The following is a 17254-nucleotide window of genomic DNA, read 5'->3' on the forward strand; positions in this document are numbered from 1 at the left end:
TGGATTTTAGGAACCGCTTGACAACCAGATTGAACACGTGAGCCATGCATGGCGCATGGCACAACCTTCCTTGACGCAGAGCAGACACCATGTTCTTTCCGTTGTCGGTCAACATGGTTCCGATTTTCAGTTTGCGCGGAGACAGCCATCTGTCGATTTCTCTGTTCATTACACTCAGAAGTTCCTCCCCTGTGTGACTACGTTCGCCAAGGCATACCAGGTGCAGCACAGCGTGACACCGTTGCGCCCTGCACATGTGATATGCCGGTCGGGTAATGGGACTTGGCACGGGGGTGGCGGCTGAGGACACGGCGGAAGAAGAGGTGGTAGAGGCGGACATCTTTGCTGGACCAAGGACGTGCAAACGTGGAGGCAAAAGCGGCGTGACCTGTCCAAGTTGCTGGTGCGGCTGTGCCGGCACCACGTTCACCCAGTGGGCCGTAAATGACATATACTGTCCCTGACCGTAGTTACAGCTCCACACGTCGGCACTGCCGTGCACTTTGGCAGAGACCGACATGCTCAAAGACTGGCCCACCATCTCTTCTACATGTGAATGCAGGGCTGGCACTGCCTTTTTGGCGAAGAAATGCCGGCTTGGCACTCTCCACCGCGGCTCGGCACAAGCCATCATTTCTCGGAAAGGTGCTGAGTCCACCACTTGGAAAGGGAGGGACTGCAGCACCAGCAACTTGGACAGGAGGACGTTCAGCTTCTGCACCGTCGGGTGCGTGCTCGCAAACTGTTGTCTCTTGGAAACGGATTCCAAGAAAGACTGCTGACGGAATCCGTGAAGAGGAGAAGGAGCATCTGAACGAGCGGAAGATGCCAATGAGCGACAACTCCCCTCAGCAGAGGTGTTGGAGCCTTGACTGGCTGATAGAGGGCGATTGACGTCGGGTGACGGAGCAAGTAACGGAGCGGGTGATGGAGCGGGTGATGGAGCGGGGGCTGGGGCAGGCAGAACCGCCGTATCTTTATCACGGTTTTCCCAGGCCACCGAATGGCGACGCTGCATATGCTGACGCAACGCTGTAGTCCCAACATTGGCCCCCTGGCCACGCTTGACTTTCTGGCCACATAGTCGACATACGGCTACGTTTACTTCCTCGGGCGGCTTGACGAAAATTTGCCACACCGCCGAGTAGAAAACTTTGCCCCCGCTACTCCTCACTGGCTGACTGCTACTTCCTCCGTGCACACCGGCACCACTACTGGCCGTGGTGGTAGGCTGCAGTGGAGCTGGTGCTCTACTCCGTGGCCGTTTGGCTCCACTGACACTGCTGCGACCCTGCTGCCTCCTGGGCAACCCACCGACTGTTTTGCTCGCTGGCAAGCTGGCACCCTCTTCTCCTGATGATGCGGAAGCAATAGCCTGATGACGACGAGGCTGCCAAGTGCGATCAGCCTCATCATCATCAATTAGGGTCTCCGCGTCACTACTAGCCCCCTCGGCTGCGTGTGGGTCAGGAGACAGACCTGTCTCTAGACCGGCTACCGAGCCACTCTCCTCGCCAGTACTTCTTCGCCTGGCTGCTGAAGAGGCGGATGTCTCCCCCCGTTCCTGACCGCCCTCTGTTAGCTCTTCCTCACTGTACAGTGGGGCTGAGCCCACAGCATGCGATACTTCGCTTGGTGAGGGAACAGCAAAGGACAGGGGCAGGTCGAGGACACGTGATTTCAGTGGGCTTGCTCCCGGGCCATGCCAACTAACGGTTGTGTCTGACGTACCCACCGACCGTTGGCTGTAGGTGTCAGAGGTGACCTGGGAAGAGGAAGACGACCGAGTCAACCAATCGATGACGGCAGGGTTGTCGGTGGAGACACGACCGCTGGATGACACCGGGAGCACTGGCCTCTGGCTGCGACTAGTGCTGCCTCGACCCCTTCCTCTGCTGCCACGTCTGCTCGCTCCTGAAACATTGCCTCCTCTGCCACTCCTCTGCGTGTTGTCTGACATACTCTTTAATTCAATAAGCACCCCAAAAATAAAACCGGATTTAACTCTTTGAACGTACAATAGTGGTTGTGAAGCAGAAAGTCAGTTTATTTAGCACAATGGGTCAATTGCAGCTTGCCGTTGGCTGTAAACTGTACGTTTATGTCACTGGAATGCACTAATCACCCAAAAAATATTACCGCCAGCTGGCGTGTAAATGGATTTAACTCTTTGAACGTACAATAGTGGTTGTGAAGCAGAAAGTCAGTTTATTCTACACAATCGGTCAATTGCAGCTTGCCGTTGGCTGTAAACTGTACGTTTATGTCACTGGAATGCACTAATCACCCAAAAAATATTACCGCCAGCCGGCGTGTAAATGGATTTAACTCTTTGAACGTACAATAGTGGTTGTGAAGCAGAAAGTCAGTTTATTTAGCACAATCGGTCAATTGCAGCTTGCCGTTGGCTGGAAACTGTACGTTTATGTCACTGGAATGCACTAATCACCCAAAAAATATTACCGCCACCCGGCGTGTATATGGATTTAACTCTTTGAACGTACAATAGTGGTTGTGAAGCAGAAAGTCAGTTTATTTAGCACAATCGGTCAATTGCAGCTTGCCGTTGGCTGGAAACTGTACGTTTGTGTCACTGGAATGCACTAATCACCCAAAAAATATTACCGCCAGCCGGCGTGTAAATGGATTTAACTCTTTGAACGTACAATAGTGGTTGTGAAGCAGAAAGTCAGTTTATTTTGCACAATCGGCAAACTGCAGCACCAACTGTGCACGACAGCCACCAAAAAAAAAAAGGGTGTATGTCACTTTAAATTTTCGATTCTTTGATAGCTGTGGCCCTAAGTAACGAATCTGTGTCCCTGAGTAACGATTCTGTGTCCCTGAGTAACGATTCTGTGTCCCTGAGTAACGATTCTGTGGCCCTAAAGTCTCTGTGGCCCTAACTCTGTCCCTTAATACACACAGGTCTGTCTCTCTTGAATGACCGGAGGCTAATGGAGAATTCTAAGATGGCCGCGATTTATAGCTCCACCATTACACAGTGCTGGCTGGCTGCTGATTGGCTAATGCGATCACATGTCATGAATGCATTATGGGTCAGCGCGCCTTGTCTGCGCGCCTTCCCAGAGATCCCCGCCCCATCTTCTCTGTCCATTTTCTCCGTCGCCACACATGTCGCCGCCATTTTTGGGAAAATTCGATTCGTGCATCCGAAGTTTGCTAATCTTCGGATTCGTCGCAAATAGAATTTTTCCAAATCTTCGGAATGAATTCCACTTCGTCATGTTCGATTCGCTCATCTCTAATTATGACCCCCAAATCATAGAAAGGTTATAACACGCTTGTAGTGTAAATAAGATTCCAGGCAACTTCAATATAACTCCCAAATGATTGGACCGATTTATATACGTCAAAGCCGTAACATCTTCACATCCGGAAACTTACGTCATCTGTCATAAATCAAAATGTTGGAGTACCCAAAAAGAGAAAACTGCTTTTTATAGAGTAATAATGTGTTATTAAAATATTTAAAAGCTTATAAGAGAACAACTCGCATGTTAAAATTGCTTAAGTAGCACTTGACTGATCACAAGCATCTTAATATGACTGCTGGTTGACCACCAGATAGCTGCTCATATGTGTGGGAATCACTGAAATCCTCACCAGCTAAAACAAGGTGAAGCACCAGTGAGCGTGCTCTGTTATGATATCACCGCTCACACCTAATGCCTTCATCAGTCTCCTTATTTGCTTTAAAAAAAACTGTTGCTGTAACTGCTTAATAAATGATAGCTGGAGGTCAGCTTTCATTTTTTAGTCCATCTTTTATGCCTGGTACATACAGGCAATTTTTTTTTTTTCGTTCAACCCAGCAGGCTGAACGAAAAAACCGAAGGAGCTTGCTGTACTAACCATGCAATGTTAGTACAGCAATCTCCCCGATGATGAGCTACTGTGTTCTGACAGGAGAACTGCCCCTCCGACAACACTGGTCAGCACTCACAGACGTTGGCTGCTAACACTGACCGGGTGGCGATCGGCAGCTGTTTGTCCAGCATGCATATTCCACAGAAGCCAGACGTTCAGCCGGCTTCTGTGAGAAAGGCTGCTGTACACATAAGCTGAATGTCGGCTGGTTTCACCAGATGAAAAAAGCCTGAAAAAAAATCAAATGCAGCCACCACAGGGATCGGTAAGATGCAATATACTGCATTCTTGTTTTTTTTATTTAAGGTTAGCTTTGCTGTATGTTCTGCATTTCACAGTAAACCCCAGGTTTTGCTGAGAAAAACAATTATATTATTTTAATAAATGCCAGTTCAGATTTTTACCTGCTCCCTTTCTGTAAATACAGTAATAGGCCATATCAGTAATTTGTTCAAGCAGACGGCCAAGTCTAGCTGATATAGTAGCACGATCAGTCCCAGCTTTCTAAAAGGGAAGAAGATCATCATCCTGGCCTCCTTCCAGGTGTACAGGACCATAAGCCAGTAACCTACCAAAGAGGAAAGATGTTAAGTACAGCACAATATGGAGCTAGGGATTCCTCAGACTTAACCCCAATTTCTGTGCAGACTTGTGAGAAAAGCAAGTCAAACAGAAATGAGTCACCTGAGGTGTGCTGCACTCTTAACAGTAGTTGGAACCTCCTAATTGCTGTGGTTAGAAGGAAGAGAAATAATTTTTTGGAAGTCTTAGAAAATCACATCTGTACATTGAAAAGGAAAGATCACATTAATTACAAAATAGATTGGATATCAATTGTGTATATACTTTTCAGTGACAGTGGATTTTGGGGCATATTTATAAAGCAGCAAATCTGACATTCACCAAATGCTCACTGCAGATGAGTCTTTCTAGTGCATGTGTTTTAAGTACAGCATTTGTTTCGCCACTAGTGAATGTTCATTGAAAATCACATTCACTGCTTTATCTGTGTAGACGGGTGCTCTGCCGGCTGTGTGTGTTTCTACCTACCTGCTTGCTTCCCCACCGTCCCGTGGGTCTGAACAGAGCGGCTGTGCTGTGGGCTTTCTCTCTTCCTCCTTCCCCCTACCTGCTGCTGGATGCTGACAGGAGCAGTTGTGTGTGTGTCATGGGACTTTAGAAGAACACGATTAGCAATTGGAAAAGCTATTGAAGCATCTCTATGAAGAGGGGAAAGTATTTCTTGAGAAATTCCAATTCTATTATTTGTCAGTCACTTACTGTACCTTTGGCATGTTGTCTCTGCCGAGGAAGTGACCACTGACCCCAAAGAGACTTTTAAAGCAGGTTCCTTAAACAGCTGCTTAACTTGCTGGGCATCCAGAAATCAAGAATGACTCAATATTGCCCTCAAGGGGATCCACTACCAGAGAGGTTTAATCAAACCCTTCTTGATATGCTGGGGACTATTTTTGCTGACAGAAAGCAACATCGGAATAGGTACACATCTAACGTGGTGCATACTTACAATAGCACCAAGAATGACACAACTGGCTATGTCCCTTATAGACGCATGTTTGGAAGGGAAGCTCGTCTGGCAGTGGATTTGGCCTTTGGCACCTCCATAGATGGAATGTCTGCTTCAACTCACAGAGCTTATGTGGAAAAGTTTCTCAAGAGCCTAATGACGGACTAAAAAAGCTTGAGACGCTTTTGATGCCAGAGGCCAGCGAAATATAAAGTATTATGATCTGAGAGTGTGGGTTCATGGTCTTCAGCAAGGAGCTGCTGAGAAACCTGGGACCTTCTGGGAAGAATAAGATAGCTGGCTAGTGGATTTCCCAGCAATATGCCATCTGCAAACAAATTGCCTAGCCCTCCTGTTGACAAATCTGTCCTGATGAGAGAACAGGGCTTCTGTAGACTTGGCATTGAAATCATCTACTGCCTCTGGATGAAGTCGTCAGGGTATCTACAAGGACCAAGATGTCATCAACAGTCTTCTGAGTGAGTTCCAGTTACCAGGTCAAAACCTCCACCATGTACAGTTGTGTTCAAAATAAATAGCAGTGTGTTGAAAAGAGTGAATAAAGCTCATAATCCTTCTAATAGCTTTTATTTCCATACACACAAATGCATTGGGAACACTACACATTCTATTCCAAATCAAAACATGAAGAAATTTTTAAACATGAATCAAATTTGTGTTGTTCCTCTAAAAAGAATTGAAGAAAAGTGAATATTAGATTGTTCACAAAAATAGCAGTGTTTGTATTCTTCTTTACAAACTCACATTCACTATATAAACTGAAAAATGTTTGAAGATTTTGCTTTCCTTTGAATCACTTAATGAATATTTAGTTGTATAACCACTGTTTCTGAGAACTGCTGTACATCTGTGTTGCATGGAGTCAACCAACTTCTGGCACCTGTGAACAGGTATTCCAGCCCAGGATGATTGGACTACATTCCACAGTTCTTCTCTATTTCTTGGTTTTGCCTCAGAAACTGCATTTTTGATGTCACCCCACAAGTTTTCTATTGGATTAAGATCCGGGGATTGGGCTGGCCACTCCATAACGTCAATCTTGTTGGTCTGGAACCAAGATGTTGCACGTTTACTGGTGTGTTTGGGGTCGTTGTCTTGTTGGAACACCCATTTCAAGGGCATTTCCTCTTCAGCATAAGGCAGCATGACCTCTTCAAGTATTCTGATGTATTCAAACTGATCCATGATCCCTGGTATGCGATAAATAGGCCCAACACCGTAGTATGAGAAACATCCCCATATCATGATGCTTGCACAACCATGCTTCGCTGTCTTCACAGTGTACTGTGGCTTGAATTCAGTGTTTGGGGGTCGTCTGACAAACTGTCTCCGGCCACTAGACCCAAAAAGAACAATCTTACTTTCACCAGTCCACAAAATGTTGCGCCATTTCTCTTAATGCCAGTCAATGTGCTCTTTGGCAAATTGTAACCTCTTCAGCACATGTCTTTTTTTCAACAGTGGGACTCTGCGGGGGCTTCTTGCAGATAGCTTGGCTTCACATAGCTATACTCCGGACGTCCGGCGAGAAGGACGTGCGTCGGCGAGCTCCTGCTCCCCTGGCCCCAATCCGCTGCCATCTGGGCAGCAGCGGACCCTAACGGGGGCCCCACGATCCTTCGGTCCCTGCTCATCAGCCAGGTAAGGCCACTGCACCTTTTCCCCGGACCTCCGGGACTTGCGGCCTACCCGGCACCCGAAGCCGCGGCCTCGATTTTTGGCGCGGCCGACCCGGATCGCCGGGCATCAGCCCAGGCCGCCGCTGCTCTGTTCCCCGGTCCCCGCCGATCAGCCAGCCTCCCCAGGGCCCCCCTCACTGGCCCTGGGTCCATCCCGACCACCGGGTACCAGCTCGCCCGGAGCAGCCACGTGCTCGTCAGCTCCGGCGCCCCCGCGCCCGATCCGCTGCCATCCGGGCCCCTGAGCCTGCTGCCGATGTCCCCACCAACACCCTGAAGGGGACACAGACACTCCGTCCCTCCAGCGGAGCTCCGGCTGTCCGAAGCGGCTTGAGGCCTACCACGGCACCCGAAGCCGCGGTGTTTCCTGCTGGCCGTGGCTGGAATCGCAGCGGGACGCCTCCGCTCCTCCGGGGAAGCTACCACCACCAGCACCAACGGTCCTCCTAACATAGGAGGGATCCACCTCCACCCCGACGCTCCAGGACATCAGGTACTCCACCAGGGGCACCCACTACCCATCAGGGAGCCCAACCACCATCCCACCGCCAGCCACCAGGGATCCCACCACCCACCAGAAACCCTAACCACCAGGGACCCCTAACCACTATCCCTCCAGGGATCGCTACTAACCCACCAGGGATAGCACGGCCACCATCCCACCAGGGATCCCCTGCCCTCCACCCCACCTGGGACTACCAGCCACCTCCCACTGCGTTTCGGACACTGCTTCGCCATCCCTGACCAGCACCCCCTCACCCACCCTGACCCTTCCTGCACCCCGCTCACCCCAACATGCCGCCCGCGCTCCTCCTCCTTGTCCTCCTCTCCTCCATCCCTAAAACCGCCTTCCTCTACCCACCCACCCCCGCTAAGCAGCTCTATATCGCCCCCTCACTTCTCCCCTCTCCCCACTACGGCACCCACCACCTCCTCCTGCTACTCCACTTCCCCGCTGACCCACTTGCCACCACTTTCAGACCCAAGCGCTCCTACACCTCCCGTTCCCACGCCACCTTCCTCACCCTCCTCCTTCTCATATCAGCTGGGGACATCTCCCCAAACCCTGGCCCCTCACCACCTCACACCCCCCCTAGAGCCCCCCCTGCTCACGCCAGCCGACGCGACCCCCTCAACCTCATACATGTACCCCTCCTCCCCATATCTATCCCCCCTCTCTCGGTTGCACTCCTGAATGCTCGTTCGGTTTGCAATAAGCTTACCGCCATCCATGACCTCTTCATCTCTCGCTCCCTCAACCTCCTAGCAATCACCGAAACTTGGGTACAGGCCACCGACTCCACCTCCCCTGCGGCACTCACTCATGGAGGTCTCATCTGGACCCATTCACCAAGACTGAGCGATCGCAGAGGTGGTGGTGTCGGCTTGCTCCTGTCACCCCTTAGCACCTTCCAGGTCCTCCCTAACCCACCCTCTCTTTCCTTCCCCTCCTTTGAGGCGCACTGCATCCGACTCTTCTCACCCACCCCCCTAAGGATCGCAGTGATCTACAGGCCTCCCGGACCCATAGCCCGCTTCCTGGATGACTTCGCCGCCTGGCTTCCCTTCTTCCTCTCCTCTGAGCTCCCCACCATCATCCTCGGGGACTTCAACATCCCCATCAACGACAACACCCCGGCTACTTCCCAATTCCTCCACCTAACCTCCTCTTTCGCGCTCACACAGCACACTCAATCCTCCACCCACCTCGGAGGGAACACCCTGGACCTCGTCTTTTCCCACCTCTGTACCCTCAACCAGTTCGCGAACACCCCCTTCCCTCTCTCCGACCACCACCTCATCACCTTCTCCATCTCCCCTTCCCCCAACTCCCCCCCTCAAAAACGCCAAACCATCACCAGCCGCAACCTCCGCAACCTGAACCCGGCCCCCCTCCACTCTGCCGCCGACTGCCTACACGACAGCATCCTCTCACTGTCATGTCCTGACATAGCCACCACCTTGTACAATGACTCACTGTCAGCTGCCCTAGACTCTCTGGCACCCCTTACCACACGCATCATCAAACCCAGACCGCTTCAACCCTGGCAGACCGACAGCACTAAACGCCTCAAACGTCGCAGTCGCGCACTGGAGAGACTGTGGCGCAAAACCAGGTCCCCTCATACTTTCTCCCTCTACAAATCTGCATTTCTTATCTACACCTCCTCCCTCCACGCCGCCAAGCAGGCCTACTTTGTTAACCTAATAAACACCCTCTCCTCCTGCCCCCGCCGACTCTTCTCCACCTTCAACTCCCTGCTCTCCCCCCCCCCTCCTCCACTCAGTACCTCTCTCACCACCCACGAAATTGCCACCCATTTCCACAACAAGATTGACGCTATCCGTAAGGACATCGTCAACTTGCAATCTACCTCCCCACCTAGCCTCCTCGCCCCCGTCACCCCTTCATCTCCCCCCTCCTCTGCCCTCACAACCGCACTGCCCCCCTCCTCTCCCAATGCCCCGCCCACCATAACCCCCCCCGCACTGCACTCCCTCAGCCCTGTCACTACTGAGGAAGTCGCCAAAGTCCTCTCAAAAGCCCGCCTCACTACCTGCCCCCTGGACCCTATCCCCTCTCAACTCCTCCGGTCACCCCCCTCTTCCCTCATCCGCTCCCTCACCCACATCTTCAATCTCTCCCTCTCTACTGGCGTATTCCCCTCCCCCCTAAAGCACGCGCATATCACCCCCATCCTCAAAAAGCCCTCCCTGGATCCCGCGGACCCCAACAACCTCAGACCCATCTCCCTGCTGCCACTCACCTCCAAGCTCCTTGAACGCTTAGTCTACGATCGCCTAAGCTCCCACCTTACTGACAATAACCTCCTTGACCCTCTACAGTCCGGCTTCCGTCCCCTACACTCCACTGAAACCGCCCTCCTCAAAATCACTAACGACCTACTCAACGCCAAAGCCAAGGGCGACTACTCTGTCCTCCTTCTCCTGGACCTCTCTGCGGCCTTCGACACAGTTGACCACCCCCTCCTTCTTAATAAACTACTCTCCCTTGGCATCGGAGATGCTGCTCTCTCTTGGTTCTCATCCTACCTATCCCGACGCTCCTTCAGTGTCACCTACAATGGTGCCACCTCCCCCTCCCTCCCCCTCTCTGTTGGGGTCCCCCAAGGCTCTGTCCTTGGACCCCTTCTCTTCTCCATCTACACCTCCTCCCTGGGCAAACTCATACAATCTCACGGCTTCAACTATCACCTCTATGCTGACGACACCCAAATCTACCTCTCCACCCCTCACCTCACCCCCACTATCTCCGCCCGCATCACTCACCTCCTAAATGACATCTCAGACTGGATGTCGCTACATTTCCTCAAGATTAACCTCTCCAAAACCGAGCTTCTCGTCTTTCCCCCTGCCCACACCCCCCCCCCCATCCTATCCATCATCACCAACAACTCCACTATCACTTCCGCCCCGCAAGCCAAAGTCCTTGGCGTCATTCTTGACGCGAACCTCTCCCTCCAACCGCATGTCAAATCACTCACAAACACATGCAGGCTCCATCTTCGCAACATTGCCAAGATCCGCTCCTTCCTCACCCCAGACACCACCAAACTTCTAGTACACTCCCTCATCATCTCACGCCTTGACTACTGCAACTCCCTCCTCACTGGCCTACCCAAGTGCAGGCTCTCCCCGCTCCAGACCATCCTGAACTCAGCTGCCAGACTCATCCACCTTACCACCCGCTCCACCTCTGCCACCCCCCTCTGCCTCTCCCTCCACTGGCTCCCGATTGCCCAACGCATCAAATTTAAACTCCTTACCCTGACCTACAAAGCCGTTCACAACACTGCCCCTGACTACCTCACCAATCTGATCACCAGGTACCACCCTACCCGTACCCTTCGCTCCTCACAGGACCTCCTTCTATCCTGCTCCCTGGTCTCCTCCTCCCATGCACGACTGCAGGACTTCTCCAGGTCCTCCCCCATCCTCTGGAACTCACTGCCCCAATCCATCAGACTGTCGCCTTCTCTATTCACATTCAGGCGCTCCCTCAAAACCCATCTCTTCAGGGAAGCCTACCCCACCCTCACCTAACGGCCATCCTCCCTCATTCCTCCTACCACTTCATCCCCCCAGCCACTTCCTACTGTACCTTTACCCCCTCCCTCCTAGATTGTAAGCTCGTAAGAGTAGGGCCCTCTTACCCCTCGTATGCTGTCTGTCTTTGTTGTACTGTGCCATGTATTGTCCCCCCCTATTGTACAGCGCTGAGCAAACCCTTTGGCGCTATATAAACTCGTAGTAATAATAATAATAATAATACATAGGCGTCTTCTAATTGTAACAGTACTCACAGGTAACTTTACACCTTCTTTGATCTTCCTGGAGCTGATTGTTGGCTGAGTCCTTGCCATTTTGGCTATTCTTCTATCCATTGGAATGGTAGTTTTTCGCTTTCTTTCAGGTTTTGATTGCCATTTTAAAGCATTTGCGATCATTTTAGCTGAGCAGCCTATCATTTACTGCACTTCTTTATATGTTTTCCCCTCTCCAATCAACTTTTTAATCAATGTACGCTGTTCTTCTGAACAATGTCTGGAACGATCCATTTTCTACAGAATTTCAGAGAGAAATGCACTGTAACCAGCATGTACAACATTTGCTGCCTTCCTTCCTTAAATAAGGGCAATAATTGCCACCTGTTTTTCAAAGAATGAATGACCTCACTAATCAAACTCCACACTGCTATTATTTTGAACATGCCCCTTTCAATTAGTGATTCAATTACACAGAATCAGCAGCATGCATGTCATGACTGTTGGGTCTGTTGGATTTCTATTACTCTACTACACCTGCTAGTAAATTATTTGCCATGTACAAATATCATTTCTACCAAAAACAGTGATTGATCAGGTTAGTGATGTCTGACTGCTATTATTTTGAACACAACTGTAGATGTAGATGAGGGAGAGAGCAGTGAGGAGGAGGATGCTTGTGTGGACTAGCTGAGGTCATCTACACTCACAAATGCAAATACATCGCCTGCTCTTGTAGAGACTGACACTAGTACTCTCAGACCTGAGGCCCAGAGTTTCTGCCTCAGAGACATCAGCCAGTGGATCAGAAAGACTCCCTAACCTTACCAAGTGTCCCAGAAATGAAGACCTTTCGATAGCCCCCAAAACTGGGTGAAGAATCTGCTGGAGAAGAGCTATCAGAGCCGAAGGAACAGAGACCAAAGAGGGCTGTCCGCCCACCTAAGAGACTGACATATGAGGGTTTATTTACTAAAGCTGGAGAGTCCAAAATCAGACTCCCTTCTGCATAGAAACCAATCAGCTTCCAGGTTTCATTGCCAAAGCTTCATTGAACAAGCTGAGGTTAGAAGCTGATTGGTTTCTATGCAGAAGGGAGTCTGATTTTGGACTCTCCAGCTTTAGTAAATAAACCCCATGATGTCTTGGGCAAGAGTTTTGAGGAAGCTATCGTGACCACCCAAAGAACTCCAGAAATGCCAAACCCTTCTGTTACAGCTTCAGCAGAGGGCAACTCTAGCTCACTCCCTGACACATTTCAGTGGGCCTTACCAATATCAGCAGTCCATGGTAAGGCTCCCATTGTACATTCCAAGCTGTGTAACAAGTTATGGACATTTACATGTTGTTGATCTCTCCTCTGGGGACCAAAGGTTTCTTTGTGGGGGCGCGGGGGGGGGGGGTGTAGCCAGGTGCCCAGCTGGCTGTATTTGTTTCCACCTGACCACTTGCTATGCCCCCACCTCCATTAATCTAAACAGTGACAGAATGCCTGTGCTACTGGCCTTTTCTTTTAACAATGGTAATAACACAATTTAGCATACAGGGTTATTAGTCATAGGACTAGACATAAGAAGACACTTGGCATCCAGATCATAAACAGTTGGAAGGTCACCTAAAGTGCAACATTGAGCAATAATAAAGCTTGATTTACCAAACACAGGAACTATACTGCCAAAATGCATTAATGGCGACAATGCTAAGCCTAAACCAACTGGATGCTCACTATTTATGGAATGAGATTAAGGGGAGAAGGGAACAAAGGGGACTTTAAGGGTATTTTTTACGGGAGGGGCATTCTTTTATTATGTTCTTCTGCCGGCTACTATTTAAAAAGTATTGGTGCGTTTAAAGTGGTTGTAAAGACTCAAGGTTTTTTACCTTCATGCACTGAATACTTGAAGGTAAAAAAACCTTCTGTATGTAGCAGCCCCCCAACCCTCCCAACACTTATCTAAGCCCCATCCCGATCCAGCGATGTCCACGAGAGCCTTGGTTCTTTGATTGGTTGAGGTAGCAGCAGGGGCCAATGGCTGTCTATCATAGCCAGTGAGCCAATTAGGAGAGGAAGGGGGCGGGGCCAAGCCATGGCTCTGTGTGCGAATGGGGGCACCTGACAGGAAGGAGGGGCCAGATGCGCTGGCGGGGTACCTGAGAGGAGGAGGATCTGGACTGCTCTGCAAATACCACTGCACACAGCAGGTAAGTATGACATGTTTGTTATCTACATAAAAACAAACTTTAGTAACTCTTTAATAATGGTAAATGATCATGCAGTATAGGTACAGTAAAAATGCAACAAAGGTGCAGTATGCTTAATGTCCTACCTCCAATAACTCAGTCCCTGTTAGCAGTGTGAACAAAGGGCAGTGCTAGCAGGGACTGAGACCAGTCCCTCTGGTGCAGCTGTGAACTCTCGCTGTAGAAAGGGAGGCCCACTCAGTCTCTCCACAGAATCCTTCTAGAGAATCAGAGGTGGGAAGTAGAGGGTGAGAGGATGCTCTGGTCTTCCTGGCGCAATGGTGCAGATCTGAACACTGTGGTCTGTGCTGCTCTGTCTCCGTTATCTCCGTTGATCTTGCATCTTTGCTTCTCCTTCTTGCCCCAGTGTCTCTTGGGAATTATGGTGCAAAGGGTCCATAGCCTCCACAATATTGCTTACTTCCTGGACTTAAAATTCCAAGATCCTCAGCATTCTGCATAGGAATCCATAGGCTTTTTTAGCTATAATTCTCCCTCTGCGGACTGGAGGGGATAGTGCAACACAACATTCAGCATAATAGCAGAAAGTGATAGTATAGTGAATGTGAAGCAGGAAATGTCTCCTCTGTGTTTCTGTAGTCCAGCACCTGATTACATATATTTATTTTATCTACTATCCAGTTGCTTGTGCCTAATTCCTGTGTATTGTTATAGTGTGATAGCATACTAATGCTTCAGTTATACAGGTGTGAGCTGCCTTCAATTTCTAACTGGGTGTGCCAGTGGGAACCGAGTAATTTAAGGCTAGGTTCACACCTATTCAGTTTGCATTTGAGCCGTTTCTGTATTGCGTTTTTATACCTGCATTTTTGATGTGTTTTTGCTGCATTTGTGATGCGTTTTGTGTTTTTTTTTCTATTTTTCTTGTTGCTAGGCCGGGTTAAAATGCAAAATGCATAACAAACGTGGCAAGAACACAGCAAAAACGCACTACATGCTTTTCTGCAGTGTTTCCATTGAAGTCTATAGAACCAAAAACGCAACTTTTTGCATTAAAAAAAAGTCCCTGACCCTTTCCAAAAAAGAAAAACACAGAAATATGAACGTGTCCCATAGGAAATCATATTAAATGGGCTGTACTGTACTGTGTTTCTGCAAAACGCTGCGGAAAGCACATAGGTGTGAACCTACGGTAAAGAGTCATGGCAGAAGACCCCTCCCTGTAAACCCAATCCCTAAAATTTCATGTATGTTTTAATATGTTAAAGTGTAGCTAGTCAGTTCATGTTTTTTTTAACTTAAACATCTCCCTGCCCTAGAAATTCATCCCCTCTGTTTGTTATTGCAATCATTGGAATCAATTTTGAGTTGTCAGCAAAACATGAATAGAGGGGAAATCTTTCAATGGGTACACCTGTTCTGGTGACAACTGCCAAAAAGAGGATTTCCCTCACTTCCTATTGTTTCTTAAGACAGGAAGTATGAGAAAGTCTTACCAATTCATCCTGCAAGCAGCAAGGTTTTTCAGGGGATTTAACCATTCCCTACTTTGTTAAAAAAACAAAAATTGCTTTAGATACTTTTCAATCTAATTTCAAAAGTGATTTTTAATATTTTTAAATCTGCAGATTTCCTTACAATATTACCTGGAGATGCTACCATGTAGGTCCTTCTTCAGACATTTCCTGTTTTAGGATGACAACACTCTGTCCATTTCATAATTGTGCTCCTGTGTTGTTTTTACACAGGCTTCTAATAGAGGTAGCCATTTCAAAACAAGTTACCCAGGCTCAGTCCATCAGTACACCCACCTTGGGAAATGCCATGCTGCCAACGTTGCTGTGCGTGTAGACATGAAGTGGCTGCATGAGAACGGTAACACTGACATGTATAACAGAGTGCAAAAACAGTATTTCATGAGAACAAATAGTTGCACAGAGCAATGTCTTTCAGAGTTCACATTAAAGCGGAACTTCACCCAACAGGGGAAGTTCTGCTTGTTTGCCTCCTCCTCCCCTCCACTGCCACATTTGGCACTATTTGAGGGAGTGGGTACCTGGTTTTGACAGGTACCCACTCCCACTTTAAGTATATGTGCCATAGAGATCTTAGCTTGAAGTTGCCCCCCCCTGTCCTTCCCCCACAGCCTTCTGGGACACGTCACAGGTCCCAGAAGACTGTGGGACCATTCACAAAGCACAGCACACTTTGCGCATGCTGCAATGCTTCACTTCCAGTCTCCCTTACTGAAGAAGCCGGCCCCTGCATCCAAAGTTGATTGAAGAATCGGCATGGGTGAGGACATTGCTGAATCCTTGGACAGGTAAGTGTCCTTATATTAAAGGTCAGTAGCTACGATATTTGTAGCTGCTGACTTTTAATTTTTAGGGGGAGCATGGTGCTCCACTTTAAGCAGAAAATACCAATTCTGAACTGGCGTGCAGTAACGGTGCACCATAAACCAAACCATGGGCCAATTTATCCAACCAGTGCAAAGTGCTGTTGACACACAGATAGCTGATCATTTGCAGTGCTAAGGAAATCCTTACTGGAACAATATCCCCTTGTAGAGCAGTATAGAGAAAATAAGTGGAGGTAGGTCTGGGCGCCCTTCTCTTCCCATCTGAACTGGAAGCAGCATAGATCAGTAGCCACAGTGTATGCTGGGACATTGTTACTGATGTACGTTTTTGGGACGGCCGTGGACATGGCGAGAGCCAGTACATACTATGTATTTTATATTCATTTACTAAAGCTAATGATTACCTCTATACTGGGGCTGTTAGAACCTTATGCAGACTTATACATAGTTCAGTACAGAGTGGTACATAATGCTGTAATACAGGAGGGGCTTTGTCTTTCCTTTTGGCCCACCTCACCTCCACTGTAACGATTACTCATTTTAGGCCTTACGGTGACAGTGGCTGTTTAGCAAAAATATTCAAGCTGTTTTACTGTAAGATTTTTTTTTTTTTTAGCAGGAAAAGCTGTGTATCTTCTTTGTGTTGACAATTTGGAACCTTGGCCATGCTAATTCATTTCCTATATCTATTCAATGACTAACCCCAGGAACCGGGATCATGGAGAGTTTTTGGAGTCCAGCATTGCTTCCACCAGAGTTTTTTGGCTCTCCTAAAGAATAATTCTGAATTTCATCATCCCGTCTCTCTCCGATTAGATGACTCCAGACCTTCAAGTGTTGCTGTGTCTTGTGGACATTTTAATGTAGTGAGATAATGAATGGCATTTCTTAAAACAATGGATGTCAGAACATCAGTTTGAAGGGCCAATAAGGACCCAAAATGACTCCTCGGTCTGTTACTGATTAAATGAAGGCTGCAAATGTTTTTGGGGTGACTGGATTGCAGTGGAGAAATAAAGTATGAATTTGCTATTATTTGTTTGCTGTTACTATGGTGGTGTTTACATGCTGAGCGCTTCTGGGCACAACTCTCCGGAATCTTTTACAAGACGCTCTGATTCTGGTGAGCTGGATATGGTGACAGAACATGGATTGAGAGACATAGAGTTGTACACGACACCTTCAGCAAGGACCATTACTTATATGCAAGACCATCAATTTCCAATCTTGGGTCATGTGGATATAACACATATCAGATGCTATCTACTCTTATTGGATGATCAAG

At 48.7% G+C, this 17254-nt stretch overlaps 1 long non-coding RNA gene across 1 annotated transcript; it reads left to right on the forward strand.

The window, feature by feature from the left end:
• The first annotated feature begins 3998 nt into the window (after positions 1-3998).
• LOC149467410 (uncharacterized) lies at positions 3999-17004 on the forward strand. The gene is made up of 2 exons (XR_016311943.1): positions 3999-4156; positions 16677-17004. It is a non-coding gene; the product is annotated as an uncharacterized LOC149467410 (long non-coding RNA).
• The last annotated feature ends 250 nt before the right edge of the window (positions 17005-17254 follow it).

This window comes from Staurois parvus, unplaced genomic scaffold (assembly GCF_062004578.1).
Source record: "Staurois parvus isolate SC_StPar_1 unplaced genomic scaffold, SC_StPar_1.0 ptg000114l, whole genome shotgun sequence".
Classification (NCBI taxonomy): domain Eukaryota; kingdom Metazoa; phylum Chordata; class Amphibia; order Anura; family Ranidae; genus Staurois; species Staurois parvus.